The 27,540-nt window shown below is 45.6% G+C and overlaps 1 protein-coding gene across 2 annotated transcripts in view; it reads left to right on the top strand.

Moving 5' to 3' along the window:
- CDK8 (cyclin dependent kinase 8) overlaps positions 1–27,540 on the top strand; it is a 98,593-nt gene extending 71,053 nt beyond the window's left edge. The window contains exons 14-15 of one of the 2 annotated variants that reach the window (XR_014955597.1): positions 1–15,962; positions 16,158–27,540. The exon at positions 1–15,962 is cut by the window's left edge and continues 1,207 nt beyond it. The gene's annotated coding sequence lies outside the window, so the exon portion shown is untranslated. The other variant, XM_085580397.1, reaches the window with a different exon arrangement.

Here is a 27,540-nt window from a genome sequence, read left to right as displayed (position 1 = left end):
GAAGAAGAAAGCACCTTTGAGAAGGATTTAATAGAAGAGTTACAAATTCCCATGAGGAGATGGCAGCAGCAGCAGCTAGCCTGCCAGCCATGCCTCTTTCCTCACATGGCTCAGCTTTTGTTGCTGGATTCAAGAACTTCAAAGCTTTTCTTTACTCACCAACAATTATCTGGACCCATCTGAGTGCATTTAAAATAGCTGGAGTCTGGGAGCCTGTCATTGTTGCTTTGATTAAAGGACAAATTGTTTTGCTAGAGTAGGCTTATGTTGAAAATGGGCTGCAAGCTTAACTTGATTGTGAGGATAGATGTGCAGTTGCACCTTAACCTTAGCACTCCCAGCAAGCCTGGCCTGTGGCAGGTCTGCATTTATCATACCAAATAAAGACCCAGCTGCTTTTAGAAAAAATAAATAACTTTTGCACTGATCCCTTTTGAAGAGGGTTTCAGCATTAGTGGTGGGAGGGCAGTACCACCTTCCTAGAAGGAAGAACTAGCAGACTGGTTTTGTCCTGTTCTTTCCTGTGCATATATGTAAATAGGAAAATACTCAGTGCACTCGCCGAGTTGCCCATGGCAGTGCCCAAACAATGCTCAGCTGAGGGGTAGGCCAGTGTTCAGGTTTTCTTTTAGTTTTTTGGTTTTTTTTTTTTCAAGAGAGGTTTAGGCTGGATATTAGGAAAAGGTTCTTCACCCAGAGAGTTGCTGGACAGTGGAACAGGTTTTCCAGAGATCTGGCCATGGCACTAAGCCTGCCAGAGCTCAAGCACTTAGGTAATGCTCTCAATGCTGTAATTTTTGGGGTTGTCCTGTACAGGGCCAGGAGTTGGACTTTGATGATCTTGTGAGTCCCTTCCAACTCAGGATATTCTATGAATCCTTCATTCTGGCTGGGCAAACCTGGCTTCACTGAAAGGCCAGCCGTGATCTCTCCCTTTCATGTGTGGTGCCTGTTGATTATTTTATGGGCATGGTTAGGCAGTTTGGCTGCCACCAAGTGGGGTAATGGAGCCTGCAGGATCTCATAGGACTTACTGTGTATCAGGAAGGAAAGATGTAGAGTATTTTTTGGAGCCAGTGGTGAAGTTGCAGACCTGCCATTTGGAGTAAATGCTGTTGCTGTGGCTAAGATGAGCCTCATTTCTGCAGAAGGAATGAGTAATGTGGTGCTCCCTTCGTCATATTTTAGTTCCTCTCCTGAATAGAGCAGCCTTTTTTTGTTGAGTAGGGAAGCCATCCCAGCATCTTCCTTCATGCTGAGTGGTGACAGTGCTTCAGGCTGCCAGTTCAGAGTTTAATATCCAGCATCCCTGGAGACCAAGGTAGATGAGCCTAAATCAGTATAATTTGCTTGTCACAGCTATGGATAAAGAACACTGTGAAATAATTTGTCAGACAGCTGAATGATGGGATGTACAAACTGTACTACAGCAGTAGGATAGAGAGAGAAAAAGGTGCTTACCCTTTGAAAGCAAAACAGAAACAAAGCTGCTGCTGTTTCTACCAGGTTTCTTGTGATAAGTTCCTCTCCTCAAGGACTTCAGGCAACCTTTATCTTGGAGGTTGGCTTCAGTGATGGCAGGAGCTGTCTCCAGAGGACTGTCCAGGGATCCTGTGCTGGAGAACTGGGCACTGGCACAGATGTTAATGAAGCCATTGGGGGTGTTACAAGCCAGCTCCAGCCCAGGATGGGAATCTGGATGAGCTCTATCACTGCTCTGGGAGCTACTGTGTCACAAGATGTTAAAAAGTACTTTTCAGCCTGTCAGGATTAGGGTGCCTTTCCTTGGCTCTCAAGGAGTTTAGTTATCCCTGAGTTTAACTATCCCTTCTCATTTCTGGTCCTACGTAGGTGCCCTGAGCCAGGGGAGAGGGTGAAAGGGCTCGTGCAGGAGTGGTTGCTGTTCAAGCTGCTTAGCACATCTTGGCACATAGCCTTGAGCCCACAGAACCACCAAGGACAGCCTTTACAGCATGTGCTTTTGGGAAGTGTTTCCATTTGCTCAGCCGGGGATGTGGGAAGGCTGCCATATCCTTGGAGCCTTTGTTTCATGCTTGTGGGAGCTTTGAATTTGTGCAGTGTCACCCAGGGCGTGCGAAGAGCAGGTGCCTCTGCCGCCCCGTTAGGTACATAGGGAATGCAGTGACTGAGGGAGGGAGGTGAAGTAGGGATTTGTGTATGGATGGTGCTTAAAGGAATGCTGAGACAGAGGTGAAAAGCCCTTCAGCAGATGCTTATGGAAGGCCCATGGTTACACTGAGAAGGCCCAGAGCTATTGTCTTGCCCTGAGGTGTAAAGAGCACCTGTCTTTCATGGGATCTCATTACTTCTCTGATCCACTGTGCCAAAATCTGACCATGTCCTACATTGGTTTATGCTGGCCAGGTGTGCTAAGAGCTGCTTTTTTTTACCACCTTTTAAAATCAGAATTCTGTTTCTGTTTATAGTATTTCTCAAGTATAATTAGGGACCTGTGAAGTTCTTACATTAGCCAAGCTCCACCTTAGTGAGTTTGTTCCCTTACCTGAGCAGGGGAGACAGTAGGATATGTTGTTTGGCATTCTTCACACCTGCTGAGCCATGTGCTTCTGTAGATCAGAATATGGAGATACTCAGCAAACTGGGGAAGGATTCTTTGGGGTCAAATCCTGCATTTGGGTGCCAGCAATGATCCCTGTGGGAGGGGGTTTTGTTTTGAGGTGTGCTCAGCTCAATGCAGACAGCTCATACACAGCTTGGGCGCTCCTGATGTCCTCTGCACCTGCTTTGCTCTGGGACCTTGCTTTCAGACCAAGAAAAGGTGTAAGGAGTGTAATGTCCCAGCCCAGGAAATCCCTGTATTAACTCCTAAAATATATTCCACTGCCATCAGCCACACAGGTATGCAATACAGCTGCCTAATTTACTTGCACACCAGACAAAACCAGCTGGTTTGAAAATACCCTCAGTGTCTTTGGAAGCCTTGCTGGGAGAACCCTGCAGGGACTTCTGACACAGAGCAGCCTATGGCTCCTGAGTCATGGGCAGACAGTGCCCAGGACTGATAAGCAGCTGCTTGATCAGATCTCATCCAGCCCCCACTCCATGGGTGAAGAGGTGAGGCTGTTATTTGCAATCACGCTTCTCCAGCTCCCCAGGAGGAGGAGGAGAGAGGCTCAGGCAGTGCTGTGCAGGTCTGAGGGGAGGAGAGAAGGTGGTGGCTGTGGGCAATGATGGGTTAGTCAGGCTGGCTGGTCTGGTGCCCTGGGGCTCAGCAGGACATCGGTGTGAGATGTGGGGACCCACTCTCAGAAGGGACAGTGCTGGGAAACCTGCTTTTGTCTGACTGAAAAGCTGCAGAGCATGTGGGTTCTTGAAGGCAGATCTAATGGGCTGTAGGAGGAGACAGCTCATGTCTTGCAGCTGCCTTACACAGCACCTGGTTCCTCACAGTGCTTCCAGTGTCTGCCAGATCTGCAATCCTGTCTCCAAGCCCCCTGGGGATTTATTGCTGTACCCATGCCCACAGAACATCAATGAGTGCAGCATCCCAAGTGTGTGTGAACAGTGAAGCACAGTCATGGGGTAAGTTGGTGACACAGATGCCAAACCACTGCTCTAATGAACCACATGCTGGGTCTTGTTTACAGGAGATGGATCATTTTGGTTAAAATATTACAGAGTGGGATGGCTCTTCTTAGATAGTTCTAAGAGTGATTTTCATTTCTACCAGGAAAGAAGGCAGGAAAAATGGATCAATATAAAACATTATAAAGAAAGCTTGTCTGCCATACTTTTGTCTGGTTTTTTAAGTAGAGAATAAAAAGTATGAAATCCAGTTCACTGGGAACAAGAAGGAATGGTATCCCAGAGGTTTGTGATGGAGTAACCTATGGTGCACTGTGCAGTGTCCATAAACCAGCAACATGCACATACCTCAAAGAAATGAGGAAAAGCCAAATGGAATCTGAATGTGGAGGACAAAGTGGGTATAACAAACCTGCAGTTGGAACAAAAGGCCATGAAAGGGGAGCTGCCCCCTGGTTTGTTCCAGCACATTGTACACACGTGCCCATGGGCAGTGACTGATCCCACTGTGCACTAAGCCCAGGCATGCTGCAGCCACAAGTGCTGCTCCTGGGGTTCAGTGCATTTGAGGGGGGTCCTGAAGGGTGCAGGTGCAGGGCCACAGGCAGCAGAAGGGGGGGTGGAGGGGGTGCAGCTTTTGTTTCCACTCCATTTTTCTACAGAATATTGCAAAATGGGGCAGAGAAACCCTGGTGTCCTCCCCAGAGGACACTGGAATGTAGAGATGCCATCATTGTTATTGAATCTGCAGGTTATTCCTTAATAAAAGGCATTTCCAGAGAAACGGGTTGAACATCCAGATTGAAAACCATTTTCACTGGCTGGAAACCTAATTAATGGATTGTAGAAGAGCAGCACCTTAAACAGTAGTATTTAAACAGGGTAGTTTATACTCCATGAAGTTACAAATACACTTTTGCTGATGCTTGTGTGATTCTTAATAATGCTAGGGATTAAAATACTGATTATGCTAATAATTTATAAAATGTTAATATCCAAGAGCTATTCAGAACAAAATCTTGTGCATAAGGAACAATGATGCAGAACATGACCTGTCCTGAGAAGTTGCTGATCTTCACAGTGATGTATCAGGGCAGATTATTGTATATATGTGGGTAGTTTGTTTTGTTTTTTTTTTTTTTCCATTGGTATTTCAGTCAGTCTTTTGATCTGAAAATTTTGCAGCATCAGCGGCTTGCAGCAGATGCAGTTGGGGATCAGGATCTCCCAAATAAACCATCACACACCCCCTCAGGCTTCCAAGTCACACAGGGAAGGGAAAAAAATCCCCTCAAAACCTGAGACATGTCAAACCACAGAGCAGGGAAGGTTATACATGGATTTGTCATGGACTCTGAAAATACCAAAGCTGAGGCCACGGTAAAAGAAGTTAAAAGATGTGCTAGAATGAAAACTACCTAGAGAGAAAAGCCAATATTTTGCAGATACTTTGGAGGGGCATGAAGGCAAGTGTGCTGCAGGACAAGCAGGCAGTGATGTGGTTTGGGGCTGGGCCGTACCAGGACCTGGGGCAGTACCAAGACCTGCTGCTCCTCCTCCATGCCAGGGGCTGAGCTCACAACTGAGTCCCCTTCGCATTCCCAGATGGCATCAACATATCCTTGTGCTGCTCCTGCCCACATCAAGCCCCACTCACTCTCAAAGACAAAATGTCCCTCTAGAGCTGGTGCCTAGCAGGGGCCCAGTGGGGAGTGAGCCCAGGGAGGGCACTGTCCCTGCTGTGCCAGGGGCTGGCCAGAGGTAGGTGTCAGGGCTGGGTGGTTGCCAGTGCTCATCTCCACTTAGTGCCACACTGCATGGAAGAGAATCTGAGACAAATCAGAGCAAATGCAGCTCTCAGGCCCTTACTCATGAAGCCTCACACAGCGGGTGCTATTTCTAATAAATATTTTAGGCAGTTAAACATGTTCAGAGGGGGCTGCTACATTCCTGTTTTGTGCCTTCTTGCTGGGAGAAGCCCGCCTTAGCTGCTTCAAATATTCAAATGCTTGATATATAGTTACTGTTTTATGGAAAAATGCCTCTGGGTGAGATGTGTTTAATAGAGAGAGGCTAATACGTGAGTGATTTATCTCATTTTGCTAAGTTCATGCCTGTAATTCAATAACTCCATGAGCTACACTTAACTGTATTCAATAAAGATGATCTAGAGGAGATGTTTGTGCAGGTGAAGGATTCAAGAACTGGAGGAAAGGTTGTTATAAATAACTGGGTTTGAAGTAAACAGGGAGCTCAGGCAGAACTCTTCCCCAGGATAAATGTCTTGAGCATCATTAAACCAGTACAAATGGCTCTGTGGGCTGCAAAGATTTCTTCCTCTGAAAGGAAAAAGCTGTGAGAGAGACTTTCATTAGGGAGAAAATGCCACCTTGCGCTCCGGCCGTGACCCAAATCCTGCAGCAATCCTTTGCGAGCTGTCATCTTGGGGAGCATCCCCAGCAGAGTGTGCCGGATCCTCTGGCAATGAGGCAGTGTCACCAAGGGCACAGGAAGGTGGATTTACAAGCAGACAGAGGAAAGAGGTGTGACAGCCCAGGGCTTTATTCTCCACCTGCTTTAGAAAACCTTCAGACACGTACTTGGGTGTGCAAAGTGCTTTACAGACAGCGCTGCATGCAAGCTCTGACAGCACGACAAGGAAATGTGGTCTCTAAAAGCTGTTCAGGGCTGTAATTGCCCAGTTTGATTGTAAAACTAAAGTAAACAGCACTGGCAGCTGAATCACCCTATTGCAGACCTGAAGCACTTCTAAGTTAGGTCTGAAAATACATTGTGTGCTTCTAGTTACTGGCTGAATGGATAAGAAAAGGGCACTGAAAAATAAAGGCTTGGCAGCATTGACAGTGACTGCACAAGGTTTTGGGGTGAGGTGTGAGCGCTGTCCCTTGCCCAGCCCCATGGGCAGCACAGCTGCATGCATGCCCAGCACTGGTGGCTTGCTGTGTGCAGCTGCAGGTGCCACCCTGGGCTCTCAGCCTCTGCCCCACAGCCAAGTGCAACAGCCCGCCCCAGACAGCCAGCTCCTACTTGAAAGTGTAGAGCAGTTGCAATAGCAGGGAACAGGGAGTGGTTTTCAGCCAAAAAGCTGATAGAAGAGGCCTGGGGATAGTAACTAGGCCAAGGCCATTCATTGCCTTTTCCCAGCCAACACCTTGGAGGCATGGAGCAAAAGCAGGAGGCAGCAGCTTCAAACAGAGAGGTGCTTTCACACTGCATGTCATTACACAGTAGGGCTCTGCCATGGGAGCCTGCCAGTGCCAGCCCAGCTTCAAAACATGGCAGGAAAAACTCATGAAAGGAAAATAATTTAAATTCTATTGCCTACAGAGACACTAACTCCAGCCCAGGAGGCCCCTTGGATCCCCATGGTGGGGAGGAGAGGCTGGGAAGGTGCTGGAGTGGGTTCACCCTGTCCTCACTCTCCTCACATGGCACCTGTGGCTGGTAGGGACAAGCTGTGGGGTCAGATGGACATTTGGTCTGACCAAGGGTGACTGCTCCTCTATGACAAGCAGTCTCACACAGTGGGGGCAGCTGTCCCTGAGCCACCACATGAAGGTCACTCTGTGGCTGCAGCCTGGCAAGTGTGCTCTACTCAGCCCCCTCAGTCCTGCAGCGTGGCCATTCGCCAGCACAGCTGGAGCCTTTTGGTATGGAATGCCTTTGCCTGGTCATTGCCTGACAGTCAAAGCCCAAAAATCTTCAAAAATATGAAAATCATCAGCCTTGGAGCAAAGCGAGTGAGGAGACACTGAGCTGGCAGGGTTAGAGGAGGAGATGAGAGAGCAAAGTGCCAGAACCCCTGGGGCACCGGCTGCTGCTACCACAGCTCCTGGTGCAGGTACTACCAAGAGCATGGGCATTGCTGAAGGGAGTGGGAAGGGCCTAGGGAGCTGTAGAATAGTTGGCAGAGACAGAAAGGAGAGCAGATGGAGGAAACGACAAACATGAGCAGTGGGAGCACCCCAATCTGTGCAGCCCACCATGGTACACATGCTACTAGCTCCTGTTTTTGACTTCTCCCAATAATTATTGCATTGGAATAAACAAACCAGTTCTTACCCCCTGCAGAGTCTCTGGTGTTTCTGGTGCCCACAGGCCTCTTCCAAGACCCAGCAGCCAGAGCAGGAAAGGAGCTGCAGATCTTGTTTCTATCCTGACACATCATTGCCACAGATGAGGCTGGCAGCAGCAGCCTGGGACCGAGGCACAGCCAGCTGCTCAGCTGGTCTGGGATGGAGCTTGGGATGACTGGAGCACTGGAAGGGATTTTCCAAAGCACATGTCACAATGCTGACAGATTTTGGTTTTCCTGCTACTTTCAGAAGAGACTTTGCTTGGCATGAGTTGATCTGTTTGTAAGGTTTGGCAGGGGCAGCCAAAACCACTCCGCCTGCCTGGGCTGCACGCAGCCTCACAGCACCTCTCAGTTCTTGCCAGGGCCGAAGGAGATGCCTGGCCCTGGCATCCCACACCACCCTTTCCAGCCACTCCAATGGGCCAAGTGGCTCATTGGGAGCCTAAATACACCCAAGCCTGTGGGACAAGTTTGCAGGGATATGTTAAAGCACTACAGCTACATCTGAGGAAACAAGTCTATCTGAGCCTTGAGTCCAGGACAACCTCCAAGGGTTTCTTTAGGTCAGTCACTCTTGTGCCTTTCCAAATGTTTAGGAAAGGTCATTTTTTCCAGCTGGTTCAAACAATGACTAATGCTGATGTTTTTCTAAAAGCTTTCTAAATATGTTTCTGAGCAAAGCAGTACAGGCCAGGAGTGGGAATAACAGAGATGTGCAAAGGCCCTGGTGAGCAGGAAAACTCTTCTGGGTTGCATTTGTTCCTCAGTCTTTCCATAAAGTAGCTAACTGAGGGTTTTTTTTTTTTTCTTTTATTTTCTTTGGTTGTCATTCTTTTTCGTTGTCAATATGTTTGTAGCTGCCATTTATGTAAAACACCGTGCTAAAATTTATCCCAGTTGTCTTTTCACTCAAAAGCCACAGATATATATTATATCAGGCACTGACCTACCACCTCAGTGATCTCCCTCCCTCACATACTTTACGGATCTCTGTTTGGCATCTCTGTTTGCTGTGTTGCTTGCACACACTGTAACTATTTTGCATCCCATCTGCCCTCAGCAGTGGTACCCTGGTCAGCTGCACCAGCATCCATGCAGGGAAAAGTCTGGGGTAATCTGAAAGACACAGTAAAAATAGTAAATCTCTCTCTCTGGATCTGAATAAACCAACCCTTCTAAATATGCAGAGTAATAAAACCCTTAATGCAGTGTGATTAAAAAGTTACGGTTCCCCCAGCAACCCAAAGGCGGCTGCCTCGCGCGTGCCGAGGGTCTGAGATGGCTTTGCTGGGAAATTAATGCTTCGTCTGCCTCCGTGCGCCGCAGCTGGGTTAGGGTTGCCATGGGAATGGGAGGTCAGGTTCTGCCTGGTGTGAATGCCGAGAAACTCTGCCCCCCTGCCCTGCCCTGCTCTCCTGTGCCTTGGCGACTGGCAGCTGCCTCCTGCAGCTGCCCGCTCCCAGCACGGTGCCTGAGAGCAGCTTTCTGGCCCTCAGTCCAGGCAGAGACCTCCCCACACCTGGCACCTCTGTTTCAAACCCCTTTTCTTCATCTTTCCCAAAATGTGCTCTTTTTGTTTTGGTTTCTTTCAGTCCTCAGTCCCCAGTGACACTTGTCACACTGCCAGCAGTCTTCTCCTGAATCAGCTCTGGGTCAGTCCTCCCAGCTCTCCCACTCCTTACTTTTCCTGTGTGTTCTTACTGCAGGCGCAAGCACCTGCTGAGCTCTTTTAGATGAGGGCTCAGCAAATCATTTGTGTAAAATATATTGGATGAATGTCCTGAATACTCGGGGTGGGTGATCCTATGGCCCTTGTTTGCTCAGGGCAATGTGTGAATCTAGTCCGCAAACAGCATTGGTCTTCAAGCCTGTCAAACCCTGGTACAATGAAATATGAGGTTTGATTTTTGTAGGGGAGCTCTGGAAGTAACGCAGGTAAGGAACCCTGTGGCTAGGAGCAAACCCAAAGCAAGAATAAGGTATGAATTCTGTGAGAGTCATTAGCCCTTAGGAGCTCTCAGCCAGGATTTATAACTCACATCAGGATTTTAATGAAGACAGAGTGTCTTTCTCACAGATTCACTCCTGCTCGGGCACGAATTGCCGGGCTGGATGCGGGAGCTCGGGGCTGCAGTTTTATGGCCAGTTATACAGGAGCTTGGGCAGCTGATGGCAATGGCCCCTCGGCCTTCCCAGTTATGACTCTGTGGATTTCCAGCTGCTCATTCACTCGTAGAAGATGTAATTTACACAGCATGGAATGTCACCCAGTTGGTGGCCGGGAGCAGTGCCGGTGGCTGCCGCTGCTGGGAGAGGCAGCTCGCCACTGCAGCCCCCAGCCTGCTGCAGGCGGCTGCCGTCACTGCCGCTCGGTGAAAGCTCACTTGGGAGGAGTTGGTCACACAAAGAAATCTGAATAATCCAAACGCTCCCTCCAGGTGCGACAGAGACCTCCCACACAACTGTGCGCTGGGAGCATGAATAGCACACTGGCTGTGAACGAAATACTTGGTGATTTTCACAAATCTCATTGCAGGTATTTTTCTTCCCTCTCCATCACCGCCTCCCCTAGCAGTAGATATCCTTCTTGCTCTTCTTTCCCCCTGCACCCCCCACTTTCCCTTCTAAATTATGACTTCAGTAGAACGTGGCTACCTCTGCTTGCTGTACCATGACTATCTGTTAAATTCCATATTGTCTGTTTTATCTTCATCCATTTTATCTGTAGGTAGCATTGCTCAGAAACTATTACTCCAGAATAGCAAATAAATACTCGGACTTTTTTTCCTTTTTCCCTATAATTTCAGTGTGATTAGAGATGTACCCTATTAAGCCAAAATAGACAAGAGGTTAATGAGAGGTCCTGTTTTAACTCCACGTGAAGGGCAGGCAGGGAACTGTAGGTTGCAAGGGATCTTTCTCCTGCAGGACACATGCTGCAGTGAATGCTGATCTTTTACTGAGAAAGACTGGGAGCCTGGAGAAATCCTTGAAAATGAGGACCCAGGATTTACAGACTCCTATCTCCTCCTTTCTGCCTTGGTTTTGTGGGGATCAAGAGGTCTCTGGGACCAGGGATTTCACCTAGAGAGCGACACGACTGGTGCAGCAGCACTGCCCATGTGTGGTGTCTCCTGGCAGAACTAGAGGGAAGGTACCTGGCCAGTTTGGAATTATTTCCCACCCACTCCCTGTGTTAATGGGAAGTTAGAAGCTCGTCTGCTATTGCTAGTCTGTAACTTCATGCCATTACATGAGAACTTCATCTTTCATTTTTTGCAAGAAGTGGGAAAACTTGTAAATAGAAGACCTCATGTATATTGGAATTCACCTTGAGATTAATTAGCTGTATTGCAGATTTGTTGAGCAAGGAGCCTTCACACTGTTAAGAATGTACCCAACAAAATGAACAGCACTTAAGCACTTGGCCACTCTTCAGGAAGGGATGAGCAAATCCAAAATATAAACCCAGGTTCAACTATATTCAACTTTTCCCCTTAACTCCTGCTGCAGTGCATCAATATGATTTACTCTAGGGGCAAAACAGGCAGACAAGGACTGGGCCCAGGAGGAGTCTGTGAAATCCAGCCCCAGCCAGCAGCCCCTGGATACCTCTCAGATCCATCTCAAAGAATGAGCACCTGGCTGTGTCAGATCAGCTGAGCTGTGGGAGATGCAAAGGGGAGTTCTGTGGAGGGTCTGTGCCTCTGCCACAGGCTGTGAGGAGGGATGTGCCCACATTGAGAGGTTCTGCCACCCGTGTGTGGCACCTGTCCCTGCACTGCTGCTGAGCACTGCGCTTGAACTACATTTTTGAGTGCTGCTTGTGTCAACTGGACACAGATAGTCTGGCTTTAAAGTAATCAGTCAGACCTGGAGAAGTCTATGAAAATCATAGAGTGTGAAGAGCAAATGGGACAGCTTGGTTTTTAAATTAATGTAACCAGATTCACTGTAAATTCTTGTTAACCTAGGCTGGCTTTTCTCTCTAAATATTCATCATGAAGTGAGCCTTCCTCAGTTGCCCTGGGCTCTGCAAACAACACCGTCAGAAACCTGAACACTTTGCATTCCTATTTGAAGGCTGGTGTATGGACATAGCAGCAACAGTTGCATGAAGGTTTCCCGTTTATCAGCTTGATGATGGAAACCAGGATCAGCCTCTGTGCCTGACTGGTCTGGGACTGCTGTGCTGGAGGCTCTGGGCTTGCACCTTCAGAGCACATGGGCAGCCGAGTCTTTTTGGGAAGGAGCAGCCCCTGGAGCCCTTTCCGGGCCGACAGGGAGCTGCTGTGCTTCCCGGACAGGCAGCTGCTCTCCACGGACAGCACCGGCCCTGCCCAGCAGGCCAGCTCTGGCACAGCCTTCCTGACATCCCTGCAGCCACAAGGATTGTTTTGGCAAGCTTGGTTGGCTTTTTCCCTGCGCAGGCATCCGACGGAGCTGTGCGAGGTCTGCCGTGGTGATCCCGGCAGGGCCGAGCTGAGAGCAGCGGGCACAGCTGCTTCCCTGGTTCCTGCCCTCCCTGGCTCCTGCCTTCCCTGGCTCCTGCCCTTCCCTGGTTCCTGCCTTCCCTGGCTCCTGCCTTCCCTGGCTCCTGCCCTTCCCTGGCTCCTGCCTTCCCTGGCTCCTGCCTTCCCTGGCTCCTGCCCTTCCCTGGCTCCTGCCTTCCCTGGCTCCTGCCCTTCCCTGGTTCCTGCCCTCCCTGGCTCCTGCCTTCCCTGGCTCCTGCCCTTCCCTGGCTCCTGCCTTCCCTGGTTCCTGCCTTCCCTGGCTCCTGCCTTCCCTGGCTCCTGCCCTTCCCTGGTTCCTGCCCTCCCTGGCTCCTGCTTTCCCTGGCTCCTGCCCTTCCCTGGTTCCTGCCCTCCCTGGCTCCTGCCTTCCCTGGCTCCTGCCCTCCCTGCCCCAGCCACAGCCCCGTGCCAGGGAGAGCCTTGCAGGCTCTGCCAGGCAGAGCAGCTCTGCGACAAGGATTACCCGGAATTTGTGAGAGTTTGGGTAGACTGGTGACGGCAATGCCTCAGCCTTAGCACCGAGCGCTGCCAGGTGAGTGCTCACCTGTGCGATGGGCAGACAGACCTGTCCCTCCCCTTACCTGTGCAAAGGGACCTTATGCCCCAGCACAGCCTTCGGGGCAAAGGAATATTTTCGGATTTGGTATGGAAAGGACTGTCTGGGAGCTCTGGTTCCTTTCCTCAGCAGCCGCGGGTGATCATCTCCTCCCATTTCCCTCAGAGACTGATCATCCTCATCCTCACCTTTCTGCCCTCGTTTTCCTCCCCAACAGCAATCCCCTCTTCCCTCTTCCAGCCCATCCCATGTTACATCACTCTTGCTATGGTTTTGTTGCCGGCTCTCCTGCCCGCTCCAGCGAGCCCCGGGGAGCTGGGAGGACGCACCCAAGTGTAGTACGGGATCGCACCGTAAGAGGGAGATGATTCCCTGTGGATTTTCTGGGGGACCTGTAGCCCTGTCCTGAGTAGTGGGTGCCGGTGGAAAAGGTGGGCTATGATGGGCACAGAGCTCTGGCAGAGGGAAGAAGAAGGGGACATCTCAGGATCCTTCACCTTGGGAGTGTGGTGTCCTTTCCACGGGTTCACCCCAGGAGGTTGTCAATAGGTCTTGGGAAGGCTGCTATACCTGAAGGATAATTGCAGGTATTCCAGTGTGTTGCGAGACAAAACCAGCTGCAATGTGTTCTTCTAGCCAAAGTGTTTTAAATATTATTCATTGTAAAGTCTGTTTCTAACAGCCCCACAGAAGAAAAATATTAATTTTGCTGCAAAACCAGCCTTCCTCCTCCAAGGGAAGGAACTTTTTTTCCCAGTGTCTGAAGTGCAAACTTAGACCTTTTGAACCACACTTTTTGAACTTCAACAAAAGAAATCAGATCAACTAAAGCATATATCAACTAAAACCAGTGTGGGTATCTTGCATTATCACCTTGGCTGGCTCAAAAACAGCACCACATTCCTCACTGTTCATTTCTGGAAGAGATCTGAATTCAGGGACAAGGTGCGAGACATTTTGAAATGTCTTCATTAAAGTGCTGAGATATTTCCCATCCCCCTCCTCCTCTTCCCATCACACCTTTTTTTTTCCCCCTTCCTTCTTTCCAAGCCTTGTCACAGGAGGTTAAAGAGCAGAATTACATTAACTGCCTCTTTCTTCCAGTCCGCAGCAATCTCCTGAGTGGCAGACATTGTTTTTGCCAATACTGTTTGAAGCTGGAAAGGGCCTGAACTTTGCCAAGCTCAGAAGTTCCTGTGATGGCCCAAGAACAGACTGAAGTGTCCAACACACAGCGGCCTCCTCTACTCTTCCTGTGCCCTGGTGCTTCCAGCAAATGTTTTCAAGCCACAGAAAATCTTGCCCGAAGTTGGCTGCTTGGGTCCATGGAATGTGCATGGCCTTCCAAGGCATTAGGGAGAAGGCAGAGAGAAGGAGAGCAGCCTGCTATGAGAGGCTACAGTGGAATTCCCTCAGCATCTTTGCTGAGCCAAAGGTTTTGGGCTGCCAGGCTTTTGAGGGAAACAGATGGGCAACAGGGACTCAAGAGGTGCCAGAGAAAGTCAACAGGCAGGCACCAAGCAGGAAAGTCTCTTGCCAGGGTAAAGCTGTGGGTTGGTCTTCAGCAGGAGGGATGGGAGCAGGGAAATCCTTGAGGGTGGGACTGTGAGGAGAGAGTGGAGTAGGTCTGGAGCAGCTTTTGTCTCCCCCACATTCCTGCCCCGAGAAACTTGTGTCCATAGGTTGGGTCCTGCTGCATACAGCAGCTCCTGGACAGTGAGAGATGAGGTGGTGAGAATGTTGCAGCCCCCCAGTTTGACAAGGAGCACTGGCAGGAGAAGGAAGGATCCTTCCCTCTCCTAGACCTCAGGGGCATCACATCGAAGCACCAAGTGGAGATTGCTGCACTATAGCAGATTTGCTCAGGGGGATGAAGACAAACTCACAGATTTCTTGCCTTCACTGTATGGCCAGGAAGTCAGAGTTGTGAGCACTTGTTCTCTAGAGCTAAAAGCCATAAGCACCAAGGCAGCTCCATTTCTAGTTTGCTGCTAGAGGAAGTGGCTGAGAGAGCTTCCCAAAAGGCAGGATCACCCTCTTCCTCTAGTGAGCACCTGCCTAGGTCAGAACTCCTTTATGTTAGACATTTTATCAAAGGACAATTGCTTTTCTGAAGAGCTTCTGTTAACATCATCCTCTGCTTTCTTCTTTTATTATTTTTTATTTTTTTTCATTTCTTTCTATATTCTGAAAGAAAACAAAACAAAACAAAACAAAACAAAACAAACCCCCAAAACCCCCCAAACCCTGAAACAAGCAATCAAAAAACCCCAACCAATAACAAAATCAAAAAAACTAAAACCAAGCTATCTTAAATATCATCCTGTGAAATTATGTACAAATATCAAAAGAAGAGTTGCTCCCTATGCAAGCACTCACATAGATCTCCTCTACCTCTGACAAAGAAGAAGGAGGACCTCCACAATACCCACACAGATTGAAAAAAAAAACCCAAAACCAAAAACCAAAAAAAACCCCACCAAAATGTAACATCATTGCTTTTGGACAGTGAACTTCTTATTGGATGCGTATTAATTTTCAGTGATGTTTTGAACCCAAAGAAATTAATTTTCTCTTTATGAAAATATTTTCTTTGTAACTTCCAGAGGACTATCAGTTGAAGTATCTCTTTTCCAAGAAAAAAATAGGACTGTGTGACAAATGTCTAACCAGAAAAACAAGAGAAAGAGAAATCCATACTTCCTCACCAAGCTATAATCAAATTGAATTCCTCTTTCCAGCTGTGCCCTTGGCCCAGTTAAGGAATGATGGGAGATGCTCAATAGTCTATCAGCTGGACTGGGGTTCTGGTGACCCTGGGATTCATCACATCTCCATGAGGAAACAGTCAGCTCTGCACTTACTCGAGATCAAATAAATTCATGAGGGCTTAAATCCATCCTCACCTCATCTGCCACTGCCACCCTTCCAGGCCCTCCTATAATGGCCTGGTCAGACTTCATCGACCAGACTTTGGGGCTGCTGCTCAGGAAGAACAAAGTGTATCACCTTCTGGGAGGGAATCGGCTGCTTTGCCAAGCTTCAAAATTTGACAATGGTTTGATTGCCTTAATCTCTCCTAAATTATAGATGAGGATCCAGGGAAGAGTGTTTACAGTCCATGGGAAACTCCACGGAGATGACCAGGAGATTCACTTTTTCTAGAGCTTACTTGTGGTCCAAATCAGAACAAACATCCTTTACAACTGCCAACCATCCAAGATAGGTAAGCTAATGTTTACTTTAAGAGAAGCAAAATTGTTCCTACAAGCCAATGGTACAGCATGCACCTTGCTTGCAGGCAGAACATGTGGAACACTCAGATATTCTTTGACCATCCTGCACACCCCAGCACGCTCTGTGTCTCTGCACACAGCTGGGCCCAGCTGTGCTTTCAACTCCACCTTTTGTGCTCCCACAGGTTCCATCCAGAATACACTGAAGCTGTGTCTGCAGGGATGCAAGATCTGAGTCAAACATGCTCTTCAGACCTTCACTCTGTGCCTGTGCAAGCCTACTGGACTCCTTCCAAAAATGAGCTGAGATCTCCAGGATGGAGGAAAGTCCCCATTGCCCTGTTTTGCCATAGAGCTATTTTACTCTGTTTATATGCTGGCTGTTCATCTGCAAATGTAATGCAGAATTGGCCCCTCAAAGAGAGTTTGAGTCAGTGATTGAAACATTTTTACTTAAATGAGCTTGTAGACAAAGACAAACAAAAGAGACTCTCTGGAGTCCATTAATTAACAGCATTATGTCATCTGCAAGACTGCAGTAGGTAAGTACTGTCCAAGTGTTCTCAGCATTTCAGCCTCAGAGCACTGTAGTTCTGCTTTGGTTAGGAAAAAGCTGTCTTTCTAGGGCTGCTCTCTGTTAATAAGGTTTCTGCTACTGCACAAATTTGGGTAATCTAATTATGCACGCCTTTTGTTTGAAAGTTTATGTAACTAGCAAGTCAGAGCTTCTTTTCAGAGTGTTTGAATGGTATCTCTTCAAGAGGTCAAGGGAGGAAATCTGAGATAATTGAGCAAAAAACAAATCACAATCAGCTGCTTTCATGTGCATCCAGGGGTTACAGTGGCTTCAGCCTGATTTGGGAACCAAGGAATTTCTCAGTAACCAGAAACTGATGTAGTAAGAGACAAAGATACGGGAGGGAGCTTATGAATAGAAACAATAGGTGCTGCAGTGGCTGTTGATGATATCTTTGCAGAATTAGGACTTTATTTTTCCTGGTGCTCAAAGCTCATGTATTCTTTTTTTGTTTGGGTTTTGTGTGGGTGGGTGGTTTGTTTGTTTGTTTGTTTTGGTTTGGTGGTTTGTTTTGGTTTTGCTTTGGTTGTTTTTTCTTGCTGGAGAAGGTTTTCTGTGTATTTTTTCAAGTAAAGTTACAGCTTTGCAGCTGAAGAGCTTTCTGGTATCCCTCTAGCTCCATCAAGGAGTATAACATAACATACAGCCCATGTAGCTCCTTTCTTTAGCTAACATGGGGTAAACATGTGAGTGCTTTTAAATTGCACTCAAACTAGGAGCTGGGAGGGAATTTCACAGCCATTAGCCAGCTTACGGAAACCAAAGCAGTAAAACTTACTCAGGCACTCACAGCCTGTAATTCTCCAAGAGGCATGTTATCCAAGGGAATTTATACACATTTACCAGGGAGGTGTCAGTCAGGAAATTTATCGTGTCTCTTATACCCAGCCTTTTCAAAACACAATTATTCCTCTCTGTTGGCTGTGCAGAGAACTGGGGTGCAGTAGGATGGTGCTGCAGGAGCTCACCATTGCTGCGACAATTCTCTGCTCCCTTTCTGCCCCCTCTGTCCTCCCTGAGCATGGATTGTCCCCATCCTTCCTTCTGCAGGCTCCATCCCTCCCCTGTGCCCCCCCACCCAGAGTCCATTAACTCCAGTGGGTCAGCAGGAAAACATTCCCTGCTTGCTTTGTCTGTGAAGACTGACTTTAGGGCCTGGAAAATGGGGAACCAAGGCCTGAATGTCTGACCCATTTCACACTGCCATTTTCAGCCTAAGTGACCTAGAGATTTCACCCTGGGGTGATGGCCAAAGCTGATCCATGTTTATTCAACTGGCTTAATTCTCCTCCCTCGTGAAACTTTCTAGCCACAGCCCAGTGATATTATTTGGGTTACTTTATGCTCTCTGAGGAAAACAAGGCCTTCAGAAGCTTTGTTGTGCTGATTGTGACATTTGCTGGAGGGAGAAGGATTGAAATAAAGAAATATATAAACGGGCATCTGGGCTGCAAGTAGACAGCAAAATACATGAGTTTCACCATTTTTTCCCCTCTATGATGTTATAGCAATATTACATTATCTTGTCCAGAGACCAGGGAAAAGACACTCTGTAGGAATTTCAGGTAGTCCTTAGTCTGACTCCTAAATATCCTTCTCAGCATTTGCTTTTTAACATCTGACTCCAGTCCTAAGGTCTATAAACCAGCTCCACACTGGGGAAGAGGTTTCTGCTTCTGTATTGCACAGGTTGACACCATGATGGTAGGATGGTGCCTCCACCCCTTTCTTCTGAGAGCAGAGATATGTTCTAGGTAAGAGAGCCGAAGCAAACAGACACACTGTGTTGCAGGGTTGAGATTAAAACTCTATTTATGCTTTGCTGGCAAATCATCCAACAGAAACCTGAACTTATCTCTTGGTGGGTAAATGGGGTTTTGTCTTACCAGCAGTGTCTGTGTTTACTCTTGGGGTGGATTCAGAGGAGCCTGATGAGGGTGAGGTGCCAATCTGCAGGTATCACAAACACATTAACAAGGAGAGGAGAGGAGAGATGCGAGGGAGCCTTCGCTCTGAGATACAATCAAGTCCCTAAGGACTCACACAATATCTGGAAAAGGCTATTCTTAGGGCTGGTATCTCTTAATGCTGAGTTCTGGTGGTAAACTGTCCTCAGCAAGCAGAAGCAGCACCGTTCCCAGCCTCTCTTCTCCTCTAGGGACTAGTCAGTGAAATGTCTCCCACTGTTCACAGCCAGCCTGAAGTGTCACCCCATCTAATCGTGCTTGTTTGCAAGGGAGATGGAAGTCACGGCTTGCTGGTCAAACTGCATGTGGCCAGCCACTCAAAGATGACAGTAAAGACAGTAATTATTCTGCAATTTGTGCTTAACGTGTTGTTCATATAGGTTTCGTGATGTCTTCTGGGGTTCTCTGCTGCTGTGGAGCCGTTGCTAACTGAGGAAATCTGGGAAATACCTAGATTATAAGGGCTGCCAAAACAGACCTTGCAGCCCAAAGATGCCTCACACCTGCATAGCTACATGTGCCACAAATCTCTGAAAACCACAAGTACTTCTTCCTAGAGAAATCAAAGTTAAAGTTCTATGTTAGGGTATGCTAGAGGCACAAGAAAGTATATTGTACTTAGGAAATTACTTTAGTAGGCAAATATTAATATTAAAAGAGGAGAAAATTACACAGAGGACACTTCTTACTTCTGTTATATTGCAATGAATCAGAACCTGAGTAAAACTTCTGCTAGATTTACTCCTGACTAATCACACAAAAATTACTGGCAGAGGCTACAGATTTCCAGAAAGCAAAGGAAGCATTTCTGTAGATTTTTTTCAGCTCTCTCACAAAGTCTTTTAGTTCCTTTTTTCTGCAACTGAATTTCTCATCTTGTCAGAACAAGCAGCAATGCATTTTGGAAAAAAAAAGTAATCCAAAGAATCTCTCTGAAAATATAACTTTTTCTCAGCCAATCTTACTTGTATTTAAAACTATATATGATGATCTATCCACCAAAGCATCTGGAGATCTTTATAATATTGATTAACTATAAACTACCTTCTAATTATATAATCTCTATATTTAACCTCATTAGGAACACATTAGCTTTACAAAACCTTACAAAATTTAGTCTTGAAAAATAAATCTAAATTCACAAACACCATATCAACTTGACTGCCTCATCTGGGTTCATCCCACTGAATGAAATTATCAGATCACAAAATTTTAATGACCTGGTGCTCAATTAAATATAGCTATTGATTTGGAGGGAAAAGGTGGATCATTCATATTCCTTTTTCTGTTTTCTTTTTATATATATTACCAGAGCTTGAAAAACTTTTCTTGGCTGAATGCAGGCCATGTTTTGGGTCAGTTCTCCATGAAGTAGATGAAGATCTTGCTTGCACGATTCCCTCTTTCTCATCGTACTAAGGTGAGAAAAAATATATGAGATATGAGGCAGTGGGGTTTCAGCTATAAAATGTATAAAATATGTTTATATAGGTATAAAATTATTCAGATATAAAATGTGTTTATAAACAAGGTAAACCAGAGACTCCTCAAAAGGCACTGGATATAATTTCTTTAGAGAAAAGGAATATCCCGGCTGGGGAAAAGAAAAAATCATACTGGAACACTGAAGAGGAAAAGCTTAGATCTTTAACTGTAGCACTCAAGAGGATGCACTGGGTACTGATACAATGCAGAATAATCTGTGAGCCAAGTGCAGTGTCACAGATCCTGGGAAATTACATGTGGTGTGTGGATAATGGCTCTGCAGCAGAGCTGAGCACTCCCCTGTCCTTAGGAGGCCCTTGGTGGCACCAACTAACATGTCTGGAGAGAGTCATTAATGGAAAAACTCAACAAGACCAGTATCATACATCAAAATAAATTTGGGTTTTACCAATCTGAATCCTATGTGGATTTGACCAGTATCCTAATTAGAAGCAAACCAAAGCTTTAACCTGAAGAAACAGCAGATCTGTCTGTTTTGAATCCTGCCTGTGTGATTCTTGATTCTCTGTGCACACCCACACCCCTCCTTTGAGGTAAGAGATGATGCATTTCTTGCCTGGGAAAACAGTAAAATGCAAATTCTTTACCAAATAAATGGCCTATTGTGAGGCAAAGGTGCATCTCCCCAGTCCACCCAGGGCTGACACAGATTATACACTCCTATCTAAGCCTCAGACTGCTTTGGGTAAAGCCCATCCATTTAATTCAAATAATCTTCTGTTTATCAGGAAAAAAAGATCAGATATCTGGAATGGAAAAGTGCATTTTGAAGCAATTAATTGCAGGTGTCTCTTTTGCTTTCTAAAGCTATTTATATCTTGAAAGATGGCATACAATGGTTTGAGTCATTGCTGAACATCTGAATTATAAAATTACTAATCCAGGGGCTAATTGCACTGATGGTTTATCATGTCAAGTTGTATTATACATGTGGGGTTTATTTGTTGCCTGACACAAACAAGGATGAATTTTCCTGGCACCACCCACACATACCTTGTACTTACTGCCACTAGGGACTTGGAAAAAAAAGCTGCAGTAATACAATTTTAAATATTCTTACTGTAATCTCTTGCTTGAGGGGCTAATGCTGCTAAACACAGAAGGCTTTCTAAAGTGTTGTGTGTAATGAAGGATGAGCCACAAGAACAGAATTGAAGAAAAAATATACCATTATCACAAATTGCAAACTTATTCAGAGTGATGCCTGGCAGTAAATTACAGGCTGTCTGTGACTTCCTTTCTGCAGCTGTGTGACATTTACTATCAGAACATGTAACCTTAAATTAAAGGGCAGAAAGAAAGTTGGGAAACAAAAGGAAAATGCATGCACATTGTAAAGGCATATATAATGTGCATAAGGGATTGATCTCCTGACCCAAGCACTGTTCTTTCTCCAAATTCCTCTCTAATTCACTTCTTCTGCAAAGGATTTAGGTGATAATCTGCCAGTGAAAACTTTTTTTGTACACATTCATAATTATATATTTTTTTTTCTCACAAAAGCAACCTAAAAATCTATACAGCAGCCAGGTTGGACAGCCTTTTCTCCAGGGAATGTCACATCTCTCAGAAAACTAGTCTTCAATTTCTTTCACCAATATCCTCTGCAGTTTGTTTTTAGCCTGTTCCTTGTTGGACTCTCAGAGGCACTGAATTCCCACTGGAGTTGCTGATATTGAGTGAGCTTTGGAAATTCAGTGGATTAGCTCAGTGCTTATAGAAGGAAATCCTGGCATTTTGTTTCTAAATTCATCCATTCCATCAGAGATCTGGAAATTTTTTATCAAATGTTGGAAGGGCTGAAATAACCAGGGGAAAAAACTGTTCCAAGTAATCAGTAGTAGATGGAGGAGTGTCCCAAGGAGTGTGGGGTATTTTCAGCAAGGCTGTATTTGTATTTAGATGCTCAAATCCTTTTGAAACTCCAGGTCACTGACCTAATTTGTTTGTGATGCTGCACCTGCTTTAAATTGCTCTCCTCAGGCAAAATGACCATAAACCCAGAATAGTTAAGAGCTGACTCTGCCTCTGTGGGCAAGGAAGAGGGATAATGGATCCTACATGTCCCATATCAGCCAGGGATTTCTTCTGCTCTGCGGTGCTTGGATAAAAACCATCTCAATACAGTGTTACAGCCCCTTTGCTACAGTGCAAAAGCAAAGGTGCTGGGGATGATCTCACACTTCTCAGGACCTTGTTCTGTCATACTCAGAAAAGCACATTTAAACACACAGCATAGATCTGTTAGGAGCTGATGGGAATTATCTGCACACACTGCAGAGCCAGGGGAAAGAGTGAGGTTTCTTACAGGAATTAGAAATCCTTTATAGCAGGGAGGTTATGTAGGGCTTCAGTGAACGTGCTGCTCCAGCACAGTGACTGTAATGGATGCTCTGCAACTGCCGAGCATCTCTTTCCTACTCTTACTGACATTGCTCTGGGAAAATGGTGACAACATTAGTGCCTTCAGGTGCCTGGTGTGTGTAGCTGTTAACAGTTAAGAAACACAAGTGAAAAGAGGTTATTATCCATTGCTTTGCATTTCTAAAGCAGCTAGCTCAAAATTTTCTTGGTGCTTGGATGTAGGAGTGAGGACAGTACCACTGGAGAGCTCAATGTGGAAATACAAGTGTCCAGGAGATCTAGATAACAGCAGAACAGTCTAGGATAGTCTTGGAGAGCTCAGGTCTGACTAGCTCTTCTGCAACATGTGCAGAAATGGCAGAAAAGAAGGTTAGAAAAATTTTGATCCAAATGCTGCATGTAAAAATTCATTGGACATCCAGCACTGGCTGAAGACAGACATTATGCAGGTGAAAAAAGGCTTCTGGGGGCCTCCAGAAGGAGTGTTAGAGCTCAGAGTACAATCTTTTATTCAAATTACTTGCAGAAACCTATCTCAGTAAAACCCAGCACTTGGAGGGGCTGGCTGAAACACAAACACTTCCTCTTCTCAGCTGGTCTTGTAATTCTTGGTGACAGAATAGGTTAAGCTTTGCGAGTGTTGTGTTGGCCAAGCAGAAATTGCCAAATGCTGTGGGATCACTCCAGGTTTTAGGAGTTGGCAGTCAGCTGTGCTGTGCCTCAGAGTTGGACTTTCTCCCTCATACTTCATGCAGGGAATGCTGGAAATATTTTTGGGCACAGCTGGATAAGTGCACCTTGTGCTTCTGCCCACGGCAGCCTGTGGCACAGCCAGGTCATGTTTGTGGGGTGGGAAAGGAATCTCTGTTTATCCCTTCCTGAAGGATACTGGCAGTGAGAGAGGACTCAGGCAGCAGAGTAGGAGACACTCAGCTGAAGACAAAAGTATGCATTGAAAGAGAAGGCAATTATGAAGCTAAACCAGTAGGAGTGATCTGGGCCTGTGTTGTGCTGTCTTGGAAAACTTTCAAAGCCTTTTTAAGCAATTGGCATGAAGCTTTCTGCTGGCTATAAAAATGCCTTTTGAGAATCATCTCCCATTTGTACTTTTGCAATTCATGCTTTTAATGTCAAAAGTGCAAGTTTGCTTGACAGCCTGAGATAATGGAGTTCAGTCCAGAAAACATCAGTAGCATCTCAGCATTATTCCTGCTCTGCAAGTCTCAACCCTGCTTCAGAGAGAAACGTCTTGGGGTGAAGAGCAGGTCTGTTGGTAAGGCTGCTCCCATCCTTTGTGTGGCTGCTGAGCAGGTATGAACTGAATCTGGGTTGTCATAGCGGCTCTGATTGTGATATCTGTTCAGAAGGAGCTGCCCACAGCCAATAGGTGAATTTCACACAGACACAGGAAGGTTGGATAACTCTCCTTCTTGGCTGGGTTGAAGCCAGCAGCCACAACCATGAGGCAGGAAGTAATTCCACTGGGAAGGCATTGTGTGTATGGTGCACTTTACACAAGTTTCTGCTCCACTGAAGCGGAAGGGAGTTCAGCATGTAAATGAGAGCTCCTCTGAATAAAGATGGATTTCAGTGCCTAGTTCAGTACTCCTGAAACTAGAAATGTAGCTATGCAAGACTACAGACTTCAGCCTCTATTTCTTTCTTGGTGCTCTGCATCACTTAGAATTCAGAAAGTTGCCTTCATGAGTCATCACTAGAACTATCTGCATCATGGAGCTGAGGAAAGGAGTCAGCACCCTCCCTGCTGGCACCACAGCACGAGCACGGGGCTTCCCCCTGCTGCAGCAGCCCCAGGGTGTCAGTTTGACTCCTGAGGCATTTGAAAATACACCAGAGTAGGCCTGAGGCTCTGCTCAACTTCAAAGGTCTTCTCAGGTTGTGAGGCTTCTGTAGTCAGCAGAGAGAGTGTAGACAGTAAAGTCAGCCCCTGCTCTGGCTCAGTCACAGGAGATCCCGGTGTTTTTTCGTTCACAATAGCAGGACTCTAATCGGACGTGCCAACTGATTGAGTTGCCTAAAACTGTGGTGTCAGCATCCCTCCTGTGCACCCAGATGTGCTCTTGTGCCAAGCCCAGCTTGAATAATCTGGACCTCTATATTTCATTAGCAGTCCTTTAGGTTCTCCAACCTTCTCTTTTGAATGTAATGCATTTTTAGTACTGCAAACATGAGTGTGTAATTCAGTGCATATGTTTTGGGAGTGGGGAGTCTATGAGAATGCCAAGCAAATCAATAAAGGTTTAGCACATCATTATTCATTGTAGCGATGCCATGAGGCATTTTGTACACCCTTCAGTAGGGAGGGGAAAAAAAAGAGGAAAGCTGTTATATGTGTAGTAGAATTTGATTTGAGAGGAAGAGTTTGCATCTGAATTGCATGAAGTCTATTAAAATTTTGGTCTTCCTCAGATTAATAGGATTATGCCATCCCCAAACTGATTGTTCCTAAGCAACGATGCAGATCCTAGTATGTGTTGGTTTATCTCTTTAGTTTGCTGCTAAACCAGAGAAGCTTCCAAAGATAGCTGAAAAACTGATGATATCAGGTGTAATACATAATTTTGAAGACATTGTTTTGAAAAGCTGGTCCATTTATCTTCTATTTGGAATCTGTAAGAGTGCATCAGGACTTGTGTAAGGCAGCTGGAAAATGTTTTTTATTTAATTTTTTTTAACAAAGAAAATTACCTGCACTGTCACCAACATGGAATGCTCCAGTATGCCATTTCCATTCATACACAAACACCTTACTGTGTTCAGGGGGAGCTGCTCTCTCTGAGGAACAAATCCTAAGTGGTAGCTATGAATAGCATCACAAGGCTTCAGAAACTGCAGTTTCACAAGGCTTTCCAAATGCTCTCCAGCATGGCTGCCTAAAGGGCCAAATCTTCCCTACTTTACTAATTAAAAGCTTCCTTCATGTATTATAAAAGAATGCACAGCTATATAGACTTTATACTAAATAATAAATAGCCAGTTGTGAATGAAGTAGCCATTTTATATTCAGAACTGTCCAAGTTGTGCGGAAATTTTGAAAGGTGCATTAGGATGAGATTAGAGTATTTTCTCTCTTTTCTGGATGTTTTTGGATTTGATGACATAATGGGATAACTATAATTTAGGAATCTATGCTTACTCTTCTGGCATTTAAAAAGGCTGCTTGAAGAACTCTGTTGCTTAACATCATTCATGCATTTTCTTTATAATAAAAAAATTGTGCATTTATACATAATTTAATATGAAGAAATGGCTTTTTAGAGTTCTCTGACAGCTGCCTAAAGAACATACTGCAGCTCTACAGACATCTGAATTTCCATAGAAAGCAATTGATCACCTCAGAAGAGAAATACATAAACTATTTAGTGGTATGAAGGAACAAAGAACAAAGTTTAGGACTGTAAGTGAAAAATACTACTATTGATAGAAATTTTAGAAGGAATTTATTTTGGCAGAATGTAATTACCCAACTGGATGGAGTGCTGTGATTTATGTTTGAGCCCGTGTGAAGTGCTTTAAGATGATTAATAACTGGCTCAATCCTTTATATTCATAACAGCACTTGTGGCACAATAGCACTGTAGTGATCTGTCACTCCAGCTATTGTGTTAGTGGATATATAAGACCCCTGCATTAGGCAAGCATGGAGTCTTGGGGCTGGTGAGCAGGCAGATGCAGTCCCTTTGCTATTTGCATTGCAGCCGTGCCAGGGATCTAATAAGGCCTCAGAGCCCTGCTGGGCCAGACGCTGAGCAGTACTTGAAATGAAAGATGGCTTTCCCTTTCAGAGTTCACAATTTAATTATGTGATGGGAATCAATAGAGAGATAGAGCAGAAAAGGAGGACTGCATCACAGGAGTTGTTGAACTTCATATAATAAACACCAGCCAGAGTCCATAATCTGTTTGCATCTCTTATAAGACACACTTTTTGATGAGAAATGAAATTATCTTGTGTACAAGATGAAGGCAGATAATTTCTTCTTATTTGTACTTCAGCAGTAGCCAAAGATAACTGAAATTGTACTGTTCAGAGTTTGACTACCCCATGATTTGCAGTCAAAGAAAGTAAAATATAAGAGAGAGACCCTGAAAACATCATATATGATGTGATGGTCTCCATCTTAATTTGGCTCCTGGGCTCTTTGAAGGAAGTAGAGCACTGAGGAAAAGGCAGTGAGACTGGAACATTTTCTCTTCCTTGGCTGGTTTAATGGTGGTGCACAATAACTAAAAAGAAAAACAGAGTGAGAGAGATGATGCACAGAAGTGAGAATATAGTGGAGGAGAAGGAGGCAGAGATTGATGCAAAGAGAGTGAGGCTGAGCTGAAGATTTTGCAGGGGATTGTGAGGAGCCTATGAGCAGAGGTTAAGTGTCCCAAGGGAAATTAACAGTGTAATGATACCTAGTGTCTGATAGCCTTTGAAGACTGTTTCTTGCAGTTGTTTAAGCCAACCTGACTGCTTTGGCTCTGAACCTGACACTTCCCATACTGAAGGACAGGACTTGACATTTTCCAGCAAAATTACATGGTTTGTGAAAGAAATGATAATGTGCTCAGGATTTCCACCATGCTAGTGAAAGAAAAATAATATTTGTCAGATAAAGAAACAATACAGGGGAAGAAGCAGAATTTTTTTTTCCGGTAAAATTTATATATTTTTAATAAAATCACCAAGAATCAGCACAAGAAATCAGCACAAGAATTTGTGCTGACTGGTACTGTAAAGAGAAAATAGATATATGGGGAAGAGGCACCTGGATTTTCACTAGTGTCAATGAGGAATATTTGGCTGATGTTGTCTCCCTGAGGAAGGCCATGGTTATGAGTAGCTATGTGGTTAGAATGGTCCAGAACCAGTTTTATTTTGTGCATGATTTTAGCTGATGCTTCCTCTCTTGGCTGAAGTTCACACTGCTCTATTTCTCTTCCTTGTTTTTGTGCTTTGCTTGCACCGAGGTCTCCTCGTCCTTCCTCCTCCTCCTTTGCAAAACTGAAAAAAAAAAAAAAAAGGAAAAAGAAAAAAACTAGGGAAGAAGAGCAAAATAACAGAAAGAAAACTGACAACCATTTTCAGATTATACACAGGACATGGCCAGTTACGGAGCGCACAGCGGAGCGCTGGCGATAAAG

Source organism: Lonchura striata, chromosome 1, assembly GCF_050655825.1.
Source record: "Lonchura striata isolate lonStrDom1 chromosome 1, ASM5065582v1, whole genome shotgun sequence".
Lineage (NCBI taxonomy): Eukaryota > Metazoa > Chordata > Aves > Passeriformes > Estrildidae > Lonchura > Lonchura striata.
Note: the sequence above shows the minus strand (reverse complement) of the source record. Positions and strands in the feature narration are given on the sequence as shown.